This window comes from Spinacia oleracea, chromosome 6 (genome assembly GCF_020520425.1).
Source record: "Spinacia oleracea cultivar Varoflay chromosome 6, BTI_SOV_V1, whole genome shotgun sequence".
Classification (NCBI taxonomy): Eukaryota; Viridiplantae; Streptophyta; class Magnoliopsida; order Caryophyllales; family Amaranthaceae; genus Spinacia; species Spinacia oleracea.
Genome location: NC_079492.1, coordinates 42893164 through 42909797, shown reverse-complemented (window position 1 = coordinate 42909797; position 16634 = coordinate 42893164). Strand labels below are relative to the sequence as shown.

The 16634-nt window shown below is 39.4% G+C and overlaps 1 long non-coding RNA gene across 1 annotated transcript; it reads left to right on the top strand.

The window, feature by feature from the left end:
* The first annotated feature begins 366 nt into the window (after positions 1–366).
* Positions 367–16188, top strand: LOC130464362 (uncharacterized). The gene is made up of 4 exons (XR_008924743.1): positions 367–683; positions 1905–2102; positions 3430–3499; positions 15930–16188. It is a non-coding gene; the product is annotated as an uncharacterized lncRNA (long non-coding RNA).
* Positions 16189–16634: the final 446 nt, after the last annotated feature.

Here is a 16634-nt window from a genome sequence, read left to right as displayed (position 1 = left end):
TGCTTGTTGTTAGTTTGATGTAGATTTTTATGTGCGATGTGAAACTAATCAACCAAACGCTTAGTTGAAGGTAAACAATGCTTTCAAAAATTCCAAATACACTACTACATTTTTTATCAGATGCAACGGTGAAGAAAAGGCTAATGCGACACCTTACGGAGAACCGTTGCAGTTGAGACGGCTAATGCAACGGTATCTTGTATAACATTTCAGAAATTTGGGCTAATGCGACGGTATGTCTAAAACCGTTGCAATAGAGGGTTAAATGCGACGGCATATTATGCTAATGCGACGGGTGTGCCAATTTACTTTATTCCTCCCATTTACTTTATTTCCGCGCCTACCATTTTTGCTTATTCCCTCCCATTATTTCCCTAAAATTTCAAAACTTGGCCACACACATAATTTTTCGGTAAAAAAAAAAACTAAATTAAAACACACAGGCAAACCACGCAAATCTTCAATTTTCTAGGAGAGAGACTGACAGAAAATATGATCGACTTTTTAGGGTTTAATAAAAAATTTGGGGCAAATTCTAGCGATTTTGTCCGGAATTCGCAATTAGGATCTAGATTAATCGAATTTCTTGGCTCCGACATTCTCTTATGTTGCTTGCTTGCTATTCATCGAGCAGGAGAATTGAATTGGGGTTTCGCATAATAATTCGAACAAGTTAAGAGGAGGTATGTAATCTGTTTACAATCTGCTGTTATTCTGGTATGTTATCAATGTTTGCATGGGGTTCGTCGTGTTCTTTACAAGCATTATGTTTGATAGATGTGAATCATTTGTGAGGTTGAAATTTGGACGTTTGGTTTGTGTTGTGGTAGATTATTGTTGCAATATTAGCTATTTTCTTCGATTTTGTTTTGAATGAGTGCAAAATTGACTGTGTTCAATGAGATTATTGAGGATGGTCGAAATTGATTAAAACATCGAATCCTAGTTATGAGATAGATTAATTAGGGGTTTTGCAGAACAACCTTGCAGGGTCAAAATGTTGTTGCTATGTGAATGTGGTGATCGTTGTAGCTGAATAAAACTGGGCTTTGTAACACTCAAAATTAATGACTCTGATGATCAAGAAAAATTGCAAAATTTATACAATGTACTTGGTCAAACTCTGAAGAAAATGGACGGAAATTGTGGACAGGGCATGAGAAAAGAAGGGGGGTAAAGCAGCCTATCTCGTACTATTGAAACATATAACTTCACTATGAATATTAACAGAAAAAAGAAAAGTCTTCTTTTAAATTTCAGCATTTTCATGAATGTGTCTCAATTAGGGATTGTTTTACTTACAACTCTCGCTGCACTTTAGTAGTTTAGTGATAGAAAGCCCGACATTTGAACTGTCACTATAATGATAGGCATCATAGGCATATTATAGCAAGGAGTCTAGGATGGTCAACGCTCTGCAAACCCTAGACTGTCATTACTGCTTATTTAAATTTAGCAGTAATACTATAATAGTGAGACTGTGATTTGAAGTCAACTAAGTGAATGATCTGATTTTGTTTGTTTATTGCTGAGAACTGATTAATCTGTTCTCCTATATGTTGCTATGCTTCTGTTGTCTATTATTTGTGCCATTGATTTGTTCATGTTCTCTTAGAATTTAACTATCTGAATCACAACTTATGGCAGTTTTATATGTCTTCTTGCTTGAGTTATAAGGAATTAGATATATAAATGCAGAAATTTACATGTCCAGAACAATGCTTATTAAATCTGTTTAGCTAATGATGAATGACTGTTCTGTGTGACTTTCTACTTAATATAACTTTATCTAGTTGACTTGTGTGTCCTTGTGCTCTTTTTACATTCATAATAGCTTATAATAATATTGTAGAAACCTTGATCCTGTTGATAAGGATCTTAAAACTTGATCCTCTTCTTTTCAGCTTGACGACTTGCTACCTCTTGAGCCAATGTCCAATCAGAAAATCTCCTGCTTTCATCATCACTCAAAACATTGTAGATTTCTCTAAGTCTCATGAACTTCTTTGATGCTGTTTTAAGTGGGAGTGAAGTTGTATCTGGGTGGTATTCTTTTGATAATGTTCTATAAGCTGCTTTTATCTCTTCTAGATCAGCATCTGGTAGTACCCCTAAGAACCTGATTAATTCATACTCAATTACCATAAACATAAACATAAACATGACACATAATTAATTAACACAAGACTAATTAAGCTGTTTTAAAACCAAACAAATATTGAATCATTTGATTATCAAGTTTATACTGCTAATAGTACATTTATTGGAATATATGCAAAACTCCAACTTTTTTTGATTTGGATGGATCAGCATTCAGCAGAAACAGACTTATTGAGGTCACAGATTGACACTAACCTGTTGAGGTCAAGTATGTAATGACAAATCTTCGATGTTCATTCTCATCTGTCATAAAATGCAATATAAAATGTTAGTTCGAACTTTCAGAGTTACTCTAGTAGCTCCGTCTGGTTATAACTTATAACAGTCAGTTAAATAGTTATCAATTGAACTAGCTGTGATAATTAATTAGTTATGTGATGAACAAACCTGGCTATTTAGTGTAGTCCAAAATATGAGGCTGTTCAGTATGATAATTAGCAGCCATTTCAGAAAAGTGATTAGCAGATAAAAGGTTGCGGTTTGTCAAAAAGAATGATGAATTTTGCAGGCAGCTGTGGCTTATTGATTCTGCTCATCAGCAAGTACAACCACCTCTTTGTTCAGTTTTAGGAACTGCTTCAGTATAAGTTTCCTTCTTACCAACGACCCAAAATGTTTTAATAGATCTTTGTGTTGATGTTCACTTCACCTCTTACGATCAACATCTCAATTTTAGGCTCTCAAGCACTTATTGTTTAGTCTGAATAAGCTTATCAAATGGCACTAAGTCAATGTTTTAATAGATCTTTGTGCTAATCATGATTCTCCATACAGCTATACTAAGTCACTGGATTGTCCAAAAAGCCTAAGTTATGATGAAAACTAGAGACCATTTCCTGTCCCCTTTTTTCAGATACCTGCATTGTTATTCTGCACATACTCAGCTAAATTATACTCTCTCTCTCTCTCTCTCTCTCTCTCTCTCTCTCTCTCTCTCTCTCTCTCTCTCTCTCTGTTTACAAGCATGTTTTTATCTTTTTTCAAACTTTTACTATTTATTTTCGCAATATGAAAATATCATCGTTATACTTGTATTAGAATGAAATCAACAAATGAGGTGGTATTGCAGTATTTCCGTTTGCCTATTTCCCTGAAAAGCTGCATTTTTCTTATCGACCTCTGACTGTGCAGTCCACTAGAGCTCTACTGTGCATTTCATTCAGTGCCTTTTCCGGTGTCTTACGAAAGCTTATCCTTAACAATATATATTGTCCATTACTGTTGATTCAGTGATTTCTGTTTTAAGTTAGACAATCTTTCTGCTTGCAGATTCTCGCTTGAATTTTGTTTATCTCCTATGAGCACTTTCGATTCTTATTGCCCTTTCACGCAAGAGCAGGTGTGGCATTTGTATTCTACTGCATTGTCTCATTATTTAGCACTTCTTGATTGAGAAGAGAATTTACAAACTGTATATAGTAGTGTTTACTATGAGATGTATTGCATGCTGTAGTATCAGTTTAGGAGATGGAGACATTGTGTGTTGGTTGATTCTTTTTTCCTAGGGAGTGGCAACATAGGGTATTCAGCATGTCATTGAATTATAATATGGGAGAGACCTTCAGAAGTTTGTATTAGTGTTGATTGTGTTTGCCTTTTTAAGCATGTTGAGGAGAGCTTTTAGGTCAATTTGGTAGAATGTGGGGTTAGTTGGTGAAGAAACAGTAGATAACTCGAAGTATTAGGAAGAGTTTGTCTATAGCAAGATTTTTGCGGCTTTGAACTTGCTCTGTTACTGTAAATACGACTTGCACACAGGTAGATTTGGTGAATGATGGAACTTGTTTCAACTGATGGTACAATGCACACAGATAGTATTAGTTTTCTATCGGCTAAACTATGTTGGAACTTGTTTCAACTGATGACCAAACAAGAATGAGGACAGAAGTCAAAATTCTTGCTCAAAACATTCTTGATCAGGTAGGACTAGGATCTGCCCATCTAGTGAAACAAGGTCTTCAAACAAAATGAGATGTTGGGATCTATATAGTTTATTGAACTCCTTCCCTTGCATATTAGAGAAATAGTTCAACCTTAAACACAATAACTGCAGTGAATATACAGGAAAATAAAACTAGAAGATTGAATATCCTTGCAATAGCAAGATACCAAAATACAGTCCCTCAAATTTTTTTTTTACCAAAAGACAGATTGCAAATGAGGTACCTCGCTACCTCTCCTTTTGGGTCCTTATTCTAATAATATATGTTGGTGTGAGGGGGTCGAAAAAGCGCGAGGCTAATGCGTGACCTCATCCCTCGTGGGTGTGACGATTCTTTTTATTCAATCAAGTGTAATTGGATTTCCTGTGAGTTTACACCCAATTGACTAGTAATATAGGGGTCGCCATTCAGTTTTTAACAACAATGAGAAAAACTGACAAAACCCGGTTATCGTGACATAAAGGGAGTGCAATTATGTTTGACCACGACGGCCGTAGGTTCCCTTGTGATCCCTGGTGTGGGGATCTCTCAACATACACCCGCAAGGTAGAGATTGAGGGTTCGGGGGACTGTAACTACCGAGAGGAGTACTTCGCTCGTCGATAACTCCAGAGGCAGGATATCCTTACTAGCTCAGCATAAATAATTGAAGGGACATGCGTTAACTATTAAACTAATCTGAGTTAATTTTAGCAATATGCAACATATAATACAAGATCGATCGCGATTATCTGATTTAGATAGCATTAAGGGACCTAGCATGATAATCCAATTTCCCAAAAATATTATATTTGTTAGGCGTGATAGAACAATCAGATTTAGTTAGTTTAACAGTTCATAAAAAGGGTGAAGAAAGCAATTAAACCATCGAGAAGGGGCACATTACGACGCACCCTTGAGAGGTGCGTCACGGTTCTCAGAAAACTAACCACTTTGACTTTGCTATTTCTCCTTTTTATTTAACGAATCTCAATTATGGGACAGGATACGTTCTGTTCGATTTATGGATCGATTGCGACAGAACGCGTGAACAGTTTCGCAGCGTGAGGCTTAGGCTAAGGGTTGGAATCAATACTCAGAATATAATTGTGTTGTGTGTTCTTTTCACGTCGAATTTGGGGCTGTATTTATAGGGAAAGAGTTCGTGGAAAGATAGACTTGCAGAGTTCTAATCCACAAAGAATTAGGAAAAAACACGTACCCAGGTATTTTCAGCGCCCAGGCCTGGGCGCCGAAGATTTCGGCGCCCAGAGCCAGGCGTTGAAAATAGGGTCTGGGCTGTTTTCTTAGTGAGATTCGGATTCCTGAAATCCGTAGAGTTTGAGACTAAATCGAGTCTTTTATTGCGTATCAATTTCATGACGGAATGCGTCTGGGGCCGTTACGAACTCTAGGCTCGTTAGGATTTTAATTAATACGTAACTCTTATTTCCGAATCATATTAGGAATAGGATTCTCGCAGTTTTCTATCTCATTTAGGACTTACGTTGGAGTGCAACACCTAATTCTGAAAGGTTTCTATCTTTTATGACTTGCCACTTTTAGAAGCTACCCTTTACAGTAGTTACTATTTTTAGCAAGTTTCTATAAATAGCAGGTTTCGGGTGAAATGAAAAGGGGAATTGAGATTCGTTTATTTTATAGGAGATACGTTGTCAAGTGGAGATTTACGTTTTCATCATCGAACCTTTCCCTTTCGAGAATGGGGACAAAAGTAGGTGTCTACAGTTAGCCCCCACTTTGGCTGAGTCTCGGGATGAGACGATGGTCAAAGTATTAGACGGAGTGCGTCACACAAGCCATGGTGTATGTGACCTGTTTTGCGAGGGTCTCACGAGCCCCCGAGTGATAACATTTGACTTAAGGGTCATCACTTGAAATGTCGACATATCCCTCACGTGTCATTGGGATTTGTCAACGGATAGTATAGAAACTTCCTCACTTTGTCATTGGAAGTATCTAAAGAGGCGTAGAAACTCCCTCACTTTGTCATTGGGAGTAGCTACAGATGTTTTCAAAATCAAAGCTATAAAGTGTAATTGGGCCTGGCCAAGCCCAACCACGAGGTAAAAATGTTTTTAAAGATTCTCATTTTCAGGGCTAGCTAAACGAGAAAACCCCCTTGTTTTTATGGGACGTAAAACGAAGGAAAATCCAGCACATCGCTCTTTTTTGGAAAAAACGGAAAACCAATCCTTTTAATTTTTGGAAAAGGGAAAACCAGAAAAAGTTATCGCTACAGCGACTAAGGACCTACGCGGTTAGTGGCGCAGACCCCGCCGGCTAAAGATGGCGAGCCTGTCCGCTAAGGGTGGACACCCCGTCCGATAGAAGTGGACGAATCTATTTTGAAGTTTGTTTGCTTTTTTTGAAAATAAGGACCTAAGCGGCTTGTGACATAGACCCCGCCGGCTAAAGATGGCGAGCCTGTCCGCTAAGGGTGGACACCCCGTCCGATAGAAGTGGACGAATCTGTTTCGAAATTTGTTTTGTGTTTATTTTTTGAAAATAAGGACCTACGTGGTTTGTGACGTAGACCCCGCCGGCTGAAGATGGCGAGCCTGTTTCATTTTGTTTTTGAAGATTCTATTTTTCGAAAACTGAGGACCTGCACGGCTAGTGACGCAGACCCCGCCCGCTGAGGGTGGGCGAGCCCTGTCCGGTGAGGGTGGACGTCCCTGAATTCGTTTTTTAATTTGGAACTCGCGTGGTTCGATCTTGCCTGATTGAGGTGGGCAAGTCCCTATTTCATTTTTATTCTTGTGATTTCTTTTTGAGAATTTCTTTTTATTCATTCTTGTAGGAGCGAATTCTTCCGAGGGATGCTCGGATTTAGTTGCAACCTGAATGTGGGTTGACAATGTGTTTAGGCGGACCATTGTCTTGTGGTCATCTTCCTTCATGGTTTTGAGCTAGTCCTTACCGCTCAATTTTGCCACTACCTGGGTCTTTGATTGGGGGACCATGTATAAGTATCAAGGGCGACCTTTGTCTTGAGGTCGTAAACCGGTTCTTTTTCTTTTGAGATTTTCCAAACACGGGACTTCTTACAGCGTAGTCTGGGAATATTTTTTTAACTTTTCATACTCCCTTTTGAAATATATATTTTCTTTCAAGCCACCAAGTACTCGTGCTTGGCGGTCAGTTCTTGTCAAAGAGGTTCTTTGGGGATACGCATTTTGTAATGTCCTTGATTGTGTTTGGGATCGTGCTCGTAAGTGCGAGCGATCTTCGTAGTGGTGTGCTGCTCTTGACAAAGTCGTGAGGTGCAACTTTCAGTAAGGAAATCGGCAATTTTCGAGTCAAATGGATGCGGCAGGGCCCAATAGAAGTTAGGGCCTTTTTTGAGCCTGGGTTCATTTTCGGCGCCCAGGCCTGGGCGTTGAAATAATTCACGCCCAGGTGGGGCGTTGAAAGTGTTGTTTGGGCTGGTCTTTTGATGACACAGTTGGCCTCTTGTTCATTCGTTTATTTCACTTGGAAGTTCTATGTATTCTCTTCTCTTTTGTTTTTCTTTTATTTTTAGAACGTGATGATTTTCTCGAGAATCCGTAGCCGATTGGTGGACTATGGTGCTTGTCTCTTTGGGGTGATTATTTTAAGGCACTGTTTTTCTTAAGGCGTACATTTATTGCGATAGTTGGGCGAGTCTATGTGGCCCGAGGAACATACCTTGAGGCGTAAGATTTTGATTGCTCTTGTATATATATTTTTTCCTTTTGAACGCGTTCGTGAATGTTCGATACTTAGAATGATGATATGTATGTGCGAACGAGCGTTCATAGAATGGCCGTTGTGTGCGGTCCATTAATCAGTTTGCTTGAATCATTTTTTTGAGCAATGACTGATTTTGAATAGTTTGCTTAGAAGCTTGATAGGGTTCAGGCCCATTCATGAAGTGGACTCAAACATCGTACCCTTTCGATTGTTCAAACATTTGCTTCGAGATTTTTTTATATTTTGCTATGGTCGTTTCGTAGCTTGGAGCCCCCAAGTATGCATGTTGGGATGCTTCCTTTTGGCGTACGATTTTTGTAGGTTCTTTCGAGAAAGATGCCTTGGGGTTCCGCTCGTGTAGGTGTGAGCTATCCCTGTCGTGGTAGGTAATAGTTTGCTACCTTTAATCCTTAATGTAGAAGTCGTGTGGCTTGCATTTTGAATTTGGGCGATAAGTAGTTTTGCCTCTTTTACACGTGCTCTTGGTCGTGCCTACATTAGTGCAATATGCCTTACCCTCTTTTTTAGACTTGTACCGTGGGATGGTTGAACTTATGGTGCGACGTAGGCTTGTGTGGCCTAACGGCGTGTCTTAGGATATTCCTCCAGGTGTTGGGATATCATTGCATTGGAGTACTTCATCAGGCCTCCTTCAGGTGCTCGAACAAGTGTAGCACCTTCTGCGTGGGTTTGCACGGCTTATTACTTCGTTCGATGCGAGGATTCATAGATGTTTATTTCTTGTTTTTATATCATGGCAAAACTTGGCTAGCAGAAAGAATCAGCGCCCAGGCTGGGGCGTTAAAGATATCGGCGCCCAGCTCTGGGCGTTGAAAATGATTTCTGGGTATATTTTGGCAGCTCTTATCCTTGATTTTTTTTCTTTCGCTTTTGCTTTGGAACGAGGTAGACTGTGTAACGGGCGCTTGTAGGGCGAGCATTATGTGCAGTAGTTTGATCGGAGTTTTGGTGACTCGCGATTTATAGTTACCCTTGATAGTGGGGTGACTTCATATATTCTAAGTAGTGCTTTAGAATTTGGGAGGGGTTGTAGCCATTCTAAGGTTTGTTTTTCACAATTAATGCTTAGGATCGTGCCCCTATGATGTATGTATAGCATTAGCGTCGAGAATTTGCGATAAAATCGTCATTTCGAGCATTTTTAGAGTGTTTTTCTCAAGCCTCCAAATGTAGCTACGGGATTGGCTTGGTGCTATAATGCTTGACATACGTTTTTATGCATTCATGGTGACACAGATCATGAATTGTTTGAACCAGACTCGTTTAGTGCGAGGTACGTTCGGGTAGTAATTTGCTACTTCTCTTGTAAATGTCATATTGTGCGACATTGCCATGGTCAACGTAGCCACATGTTGAAGTGTGCCTTGATCAAAAGCTAGGTGCCTTTCTTTACCCATAATACTATTTATAAATCTTTTGATTCACTTGCAACATCGAGATAAACGCATACTTAGCTTAAACCAACGACACTTTATTATGTTCGAAGAAGTCTTTAAAAATCATTTGAAAATTATTTAAAATCCGAGTCCTACTATGTACAATCCGAGGTGTCCTAAGTAGGTTGACTTATAGAAGGGTTCGTACAGGATTACATGAGCGAATACTGTTACGATTTTTGGAATGCTGTCTAAGGATTTGCTGGAAGCCAGGGTGCAGGCGTCAAGACATTACTTGTGCCCGTTTGGCATATGCTTTGGGCTTTTAGGGCCATCTTTTCCAGAATTGCGGGAATATAAACCGTTTTCAAATTGACTTAGATTTACTTGGTGTATGTCCGTACAAAAGGTCAAGGTATATTTAGTTCTTTCCCTAGCTCTTTCATTTCAATTTTTAGCCCCCAGTTGCTGTTATGTCTTCCCATTAATGATGCTTTCAGATTTCGATTTTAGATGCCCGTGTCATATGTCTGAGTAGGGCGAGCCTTGGTTAAGTGCCAAGTCCTATTGACAACGTATGATTTTTTTTCAAAGGAGATTAGCAAGCATTCGAATTACCATGAACGGGTGCCCTGAGTTCGAAGGAACGATGGGGCGATGTCGTAGAACAATCCTCTTTATTGCAAGCTTGCTGCCTTTACTACTTGTTGGCGATTATGACTGTGTCTAGTGGTGAAAGAAGGTCTTTAAGCGAACGACTATGTCTAGTGGTGAAAGAAAGTCTTTAAGTGAGTTAGTTCGCTTTAGGGAGGGTCAAGTCGAGTACTTTAGAGGTCATGGACGCTTGCGCTAGCCCCCATTCAATTGATGCAGGGCGATCTTTTGAGTCTTGGCTAAGTGCCTAGGAGTGTGAGTGCTCCTTCTGACAAGGGTACGTGCCCTTATTATTTTTTGATGTGTGCTCGTTTTGGCATCTTGATGACTTGGATTCTTCCTTTGACTTTTTCTTTCGACCTGGGTTGCAAGTAATTAAATTTCAATAAGGGACTCTATTTCTTATTCTTGTTATTTTATAGGCTCTAACATTTGCGAATTGGTTGGACCGAATCATGGATTGCCTACGTATCCGCCTTAAATAGATTTAATTTGGAATCAGGTCTTGCGTAGTTCTTAGCCTAGAAAATGGTTTCTTAGAATGCCGAATTCGATAAGTATGTTCTGAGATGGAAACATATTATTTAAAACGGTAGAATAAGTGAAGTTTATTATTATTTTAATCTACTGCCTTGCCGTAAGCCAAAAATTTGTTTTATATTTTTTTTTGAGTACATGTATTTTTTGGTGGTACGTGTATCTGAATACGTGCTGTACCCCTCCAAGTGTTCGTTATTTTTCCGTGCATGTGCGGATAAAATGGCGAGCACTTCTGGACAAATTTTAGCAAGCAGAGAGATTCAGCGCCCAGGCTGGGGCGTTAAAGATTTCGGCGCCCAGCTTTGGGCGCTGAAAATGACTTCTGGGCGGATCTTTTTTTGGTGCGCTAAATGCTTCTTTTCCTTTTTAGACTAACTTTAGAGGCGCTTTGCAAAGTTTGCTTTTGTATTATTTACATTTTTTGTACTTTTCATTTGTCTTTTTTTTTTTTTTTTATATTCGTGACTCGAGACGGTTTGAAAGATGGGTTGAATGAGATATGATAATTTGTATAGGTATTGGTCAAGCATGAGGATTATATTTGCTAGGGCTCACAATTTGCAGCCTCAAGCTAGTGTCATGAGTTTAAATCAACCAAGGTCAATGAGTAGCATGGGGACGGCTCAAGGGTATATCAACAGGATGTATCCATACAAGTTATATGGTCATTATGCTAATGGTTGTGCAAGAGCAGGTTTTGGAAATAATGGGTATGACGCACATGTCGATGGCCGTGCGTGGTTTGCGGTTGACAACAAGTTCAAGAACAAGAGTCGAGGTAATGGTTTCTCGGGTTATGGCAATGAGAACATGGATGGATTAAATGAGCTGAACAGGGGGCCCCCAGGGCGAAGGCGTCTAAGAACATAAGGACTGGAAAGGGTAGACATCGTAGAACTTTATGATTTGGATTGGTTGAATCAATTCTTTTCCTTCGTTTACTTGGGTAAATTTCGTACTTTGGGAGGTACGGGCTAAGTATTTCATGGCTCGCTCTTTTCGCTCTCCCTTTTCTCTTTCTATTTTTTCTTTTTGCTCGGGATTTCCCCCCAACATAAATCCTTCAATCAAATTTTTTTGTTTGGGCTAAAAGGTAGATGGTTGTGGTCTTTGAGTCACGAGGCGAGACTGAGTGAGCCTCGTTCGGTAGGCCTATAGTGGACCTTTAATTTTAGTGGGCCTAGGGTGGACCTTTTTAAATTGTCTTACTTTGCAAGCGTATTTAGTCGTTTCTTAAAATGTGCAAATAGCGTAGATTCAAAATGTTGTTTTTACCTTATTGAAATTTAACGAAAGAATTACATCGAAAATAATTTTTTTTCTTTTCAGATTCCGGTTTTACGGGATTTAATTGGAAGTTGTGATTTAGACTCAAACTTTCATTAATTTTTCTGATTATAACCCGTGTATGAATACAAGGAGGTGGCCTAGACTTCAAAATAATGACATGGCGTAAGCCTATAATACTTGACCAAGCGACTCTCAGACTTAGGTTAATTGGACCATAACTTTCGTTGGTTGACACTTTAGATCTTAACCCTTGGGTGTTCATTTGTCATGCGCCATTTTGCTTAATGTTGGCAAGGTAGTTAATTGGGGAGATCGAATCTTTATTTTTGCAAGACTAGAATCATTAGTACGGCTTCTCTCTTAGTGTGTATTGCTTTACCCCAATGGTAGCTTTATGGTATGCCGATTTGGGTATTTTCATGGTTGGTCATGTTGCATTCATGGGAAATCTTTTAGTCCGTACTTAGTAGTATTTCAAGGAGCGAGTGACTCGAGAGGACTATGATAGTCGTGACCCCATGTGATTATAAGCCTTGAGGCCATTAATTTTTTCTTTGCCAATGGTATTAACACCTTAGGTTCACTTTGGGGGTTGTGCGACTATGGGGGAATGATTTCCAGAATGTGACCGTTTCCATTTTGCAAATACTATAATATATTCTTTTTATTGGTGAGAGAGAGTATTGAGGCCGTGGATTCCTAGCAAGGGATGACAATTACATATGGGTGCTCATTGATTTAAATGTTAGGAAGGGAGACTCAATATGGTTTAACCTTTTAGCTTGCAGAACGACACCAAGTATTAGGACCGATTCTATGGATAAGGCAACTAAGACTTAGGATTTAGATTGTACTTCGGCATAACCTAGTCTACACTCGAATTTATTTATTTTCTATTTGAACATTTATTTTTTCTTGAAGACTTTATTCGAACATTATTTTATTTTTTTTGAATACTTTGCCCATGTGACATTCAAGGTTATTTCAATTAGCGTGCTCGGTTTTGGTGTCGAACATCGTCGTCGTAAGAGGCCTAACAACGACACAAAGAGTTATTTATTTTTTATTTTTTTAGTCGCTTTTAGAATCGAGTGCATTTTATACGCCCTTGCAGCAATCTTTACGAATAGTTTTTTTTTTGCTGCATATTTTTTGCGCGGGCACCGAGGCTGCTGTGCCTGACCAAAAGGCCAGGCAGCAACTTCAGCGCCCAGCAGTGGGCGTGAGAAATTTTGGCGCCCAGCCTGGGGCGTTGAAAATGCGTCCCTGGCTGGTTCTCGTTTTCTGTTTGCGTATACTTTTGTTTTTGCGACTTTAATTTTGCGTGCTTTCCTTATAACGTCCTTTACGCGTGGTGCAGCGTTTGTGGATTCGTTACAGGCCTTCCCGAGCGTCGCTTATTTTTGTGGCGATCGTTCGGGTTTGCGGAACACGTATTTCGGTATAACTCTTTGGCAAATTGGTTTATGAATGTTTGGGAAATTTTTAAGGTCGTTGGTTTTCTAGCATTATTTGTCTAGCATTATTCGTACGCATAATCATAACATGGTCACATAGTTCGCTGCACATAATTATATTACAAACATGGATTTGAAAATCAAATATGTCACGTAGTTTATGATAGGTTTCTATGGGTAGTATTTGCGCCTGGCTCGGTACCGCTTCTATCGTAGATCCAACACATGCCCCGGTCGAGGTAGTGTCTTCAGCTTACGAATTTCGCTCAAGAGGCCAACCCGCAAGTGCAAGCCAAGGGGGCATGCAGACGAGAGGGACCTAATGAGCGAGCGATTGGGTTCAGAATAGGTGTACTACCTGCACAACTACCGAGTGGGCAACATGCGCGGCGTATGCACCCCCCTATTGGCGAAAAAAGGTATCCTTAGTCCCAACTCCCGAGGGAGCCGAGATTCGTGATGCGGTTCTGCCCGTTCACATTAATATGCTGATTTTCAGGTCGTCCCAACTTGATGGGGAAATAAACGCGGGGTAGGATCGTTTCACCCTTCGGCTATTTTGATTACCTACAAGCACGAGTATTTCCTTCACTATCCCCAGCGGAGTCGCCACTGTGAGGGGGTCGAAAAAGCGCGAGGCTAATGCGTGACCTCGTCCCTCGTGGGTGTGACGATTCTTTTTATTCAATCAAGTGTAATTGGATTTCCTGTGAGTTTACACCCAATTGACTAGTAATATAGGAGTCGCCATTCAGTTTTTAACAACAATGAGAAAAACTGACAAAACTCGGTTATCGTGACATAAAGGGAGTGCAATTATGTTTGACCACGACGGCCGTAGGTTCCCTTGTGATCCCTGGTGTGGGGATATCTCAACATACACCCGCAAGGTAGAGATTGAGGGTTCGGGGAACTGTAACTACCGAGAGGAGTACTTCGCTCGTCGATAACTCCAGAGGCAGGATATCCTTACTAGCTCAGCATAAATAATTGAAGGGACATGCGTTAACTATAAACTAATCTGAATTAATTTTAGCAATATGTTACATATAATACTAGATCGATCGCGATTATCTGATTTAGATAGCATTAAGGGACCTAGCATGATAATCCAATTTCCCAAAAATATTATATTTGTTAGGCGTGATAGAACAATCAGATTTAGTTAGTTTAACAGTTCATAAAAAGGGCGAGGAAAGCAATTAAACCATCGAGAAGGGGCACATTACGACACACCCTTGAGAGGTGCGTCACGGTTCTCAGAAAACTAACCACTTTGACTTTGCTATTTCTCCTTTTTATTTAAAGAATCTCAATTATGGGACAGGATACGTTCTGTTCGATTTATGGATCGATTGCGACAGAACGCGTGAACAGTTTCGCAGCGTGAGGCTTAGGCTAAGGGTTGGAGTCAATACTCAGAATATAATTGTGTTGTGTGTTCTTTTCACGTCAAATTTGGGGCTGTATTTTTAGGGAAGAGTTCGTGGAAAGATAGACTTGCAGAGTTCTAATCCACAAAGAATTAGGAAAAAACACGTAACCAGGTACTTTCAGCGCCCAGGCCTGGGCGCCGAAGATTTCGGCGCCCAGAGCCAGGCGTTGAAAATAGGGTCTGGGCTGTTTTCTTAGTCAGATTCGGATTCCTGAAATCCGTAGAGTTTGAGACTTAATCGAGTCTTTTAGTGCGTATCAATTTCATGACGGAATGCGTCTGGGCCCGTTACGAACTCTAGGCTCGTTAGGATTTTAATTAATACGTAACTCTTATTTCCGAATCATATTAGGAATAGGATTCTCGCAGTTTTCTATCTCATTTAGGATTTACGTTGGAGTGAAACACCTAATTCTGACAGGTTTCTATCTTTTTGACTTGCCACTTTTAGAAGCTACCCTTTACGGCAGTTACTATTTTTAGCAGGTTTCTATAAATAGCAGGTTTCGGGTGAAATGAAAAGGGGAATTGAGATTCGTTTATTTTATAGGAGATGCGTTGTCAAGTGGAGATTACGTTTTCATCATCGAACCTTTCCCTTTCGGGAATGGGGACAAAAATAGGTGTCTACAATTGGTAGTAAAATGAAATCAGCGTGAGTGATTTAAAGTGTGAGTTAGGCTTCATATTGAGTAGCAGCAGTTGCAGCAGCGGCAACTGCGGGTGAAATCTCAGCTGCAGCTGTTTAATCTTCATGGCAGCAGAGAAAAGAGTTGTACCTGTCCGTGGCGACGACACTCTGAGAAAAGCATAGTATTTGGAATCCTCACACTAGATGGAAACTCAATCCTATGACATGGATATTCCTTCATATGTAGCTCTTTGTAATTTCTACTTTCCCTTACGAATTCCTTCACCATCACTCCCCCAGCCTCCTCATTACTTCCCTCACAACTATGAACTTTTTTTACTACTTTATTTTTATTTTTATACTTCCCATCACAGGTTATGTTGTGTGTCTTTTTACTACTTTGGACATAAGTGTTTTGGACTGCATTTTGTAAGGCTTGAAGTTTTGTTTATCAGAAGTCAAACATTCTTGCCATGTTTTCTGCATTGCTTTCTTTGCTTTCTGTTTGTTTTGGTTGTTCACTAATTAACAGGAAAAATATTTCTTTGCTTTCTGTCAGCTCCACTCTTATTATTACAATCTTGCTCCGTTTCTTGAGAATTTTTATTCATCTTTGATCTTCTAATTGCCCCACGTTCAACACTTTTTGGATTTAACCTTGTACACCATCTTTAATTTGTGCCCATTCGTGATTTAAACTTGCAGGAGCATGGTGAGCTAAATGGAAAAGAAATTTAGATCTAACAATGAGACGGTCGAGGCTCTTGTTTGTTTTAGGCCATTTTGGGATTTCTAGTAACGTTGAATTTGTTTCTATGGATTTTAATTTATGTACTTTTGTCATTAAAAACACTAAATTAATTAGTGAACACCTATTTTGTAATGCATGTGTCCTATATGGGCACTAATATATATTGTATTATTACTCTTTAAGTCAATGAATATCTTTTGTTATTGGCCTCCATTCTTAAATAATAATAATTATTATTATTATTATTATTATTATTATTATTATTATTATTATTATTATTATTATTATTATTATTATTATTATTATTATTATTATTATTATTATTATAAACCGTTGCATTAGGTGCCCAAAAGTTTTTTTTGACAAAAAATTACCATTGCATTAGGGAAGGGGCGTTGAATTATTTCATTAAGCCATTGTACGTACCCGTCGCATTAGATAAAATTACCCGTCGCATTAGCTACAGTAACCGTCGCATTAGCTAAATTAACCGTCGCATTACCTAAATAACTAATGCGACACCCCATCTGAGACCCGTCGCATTAGACGAAAATCTAATGCAACGGTGTCAATTTACCGTCGCATCAGGTAAATGAACGTCGCATTAGAACTAATGCAACGCCACCAGATGCAAGGGTCATTTGGCGTCACATTAGGTC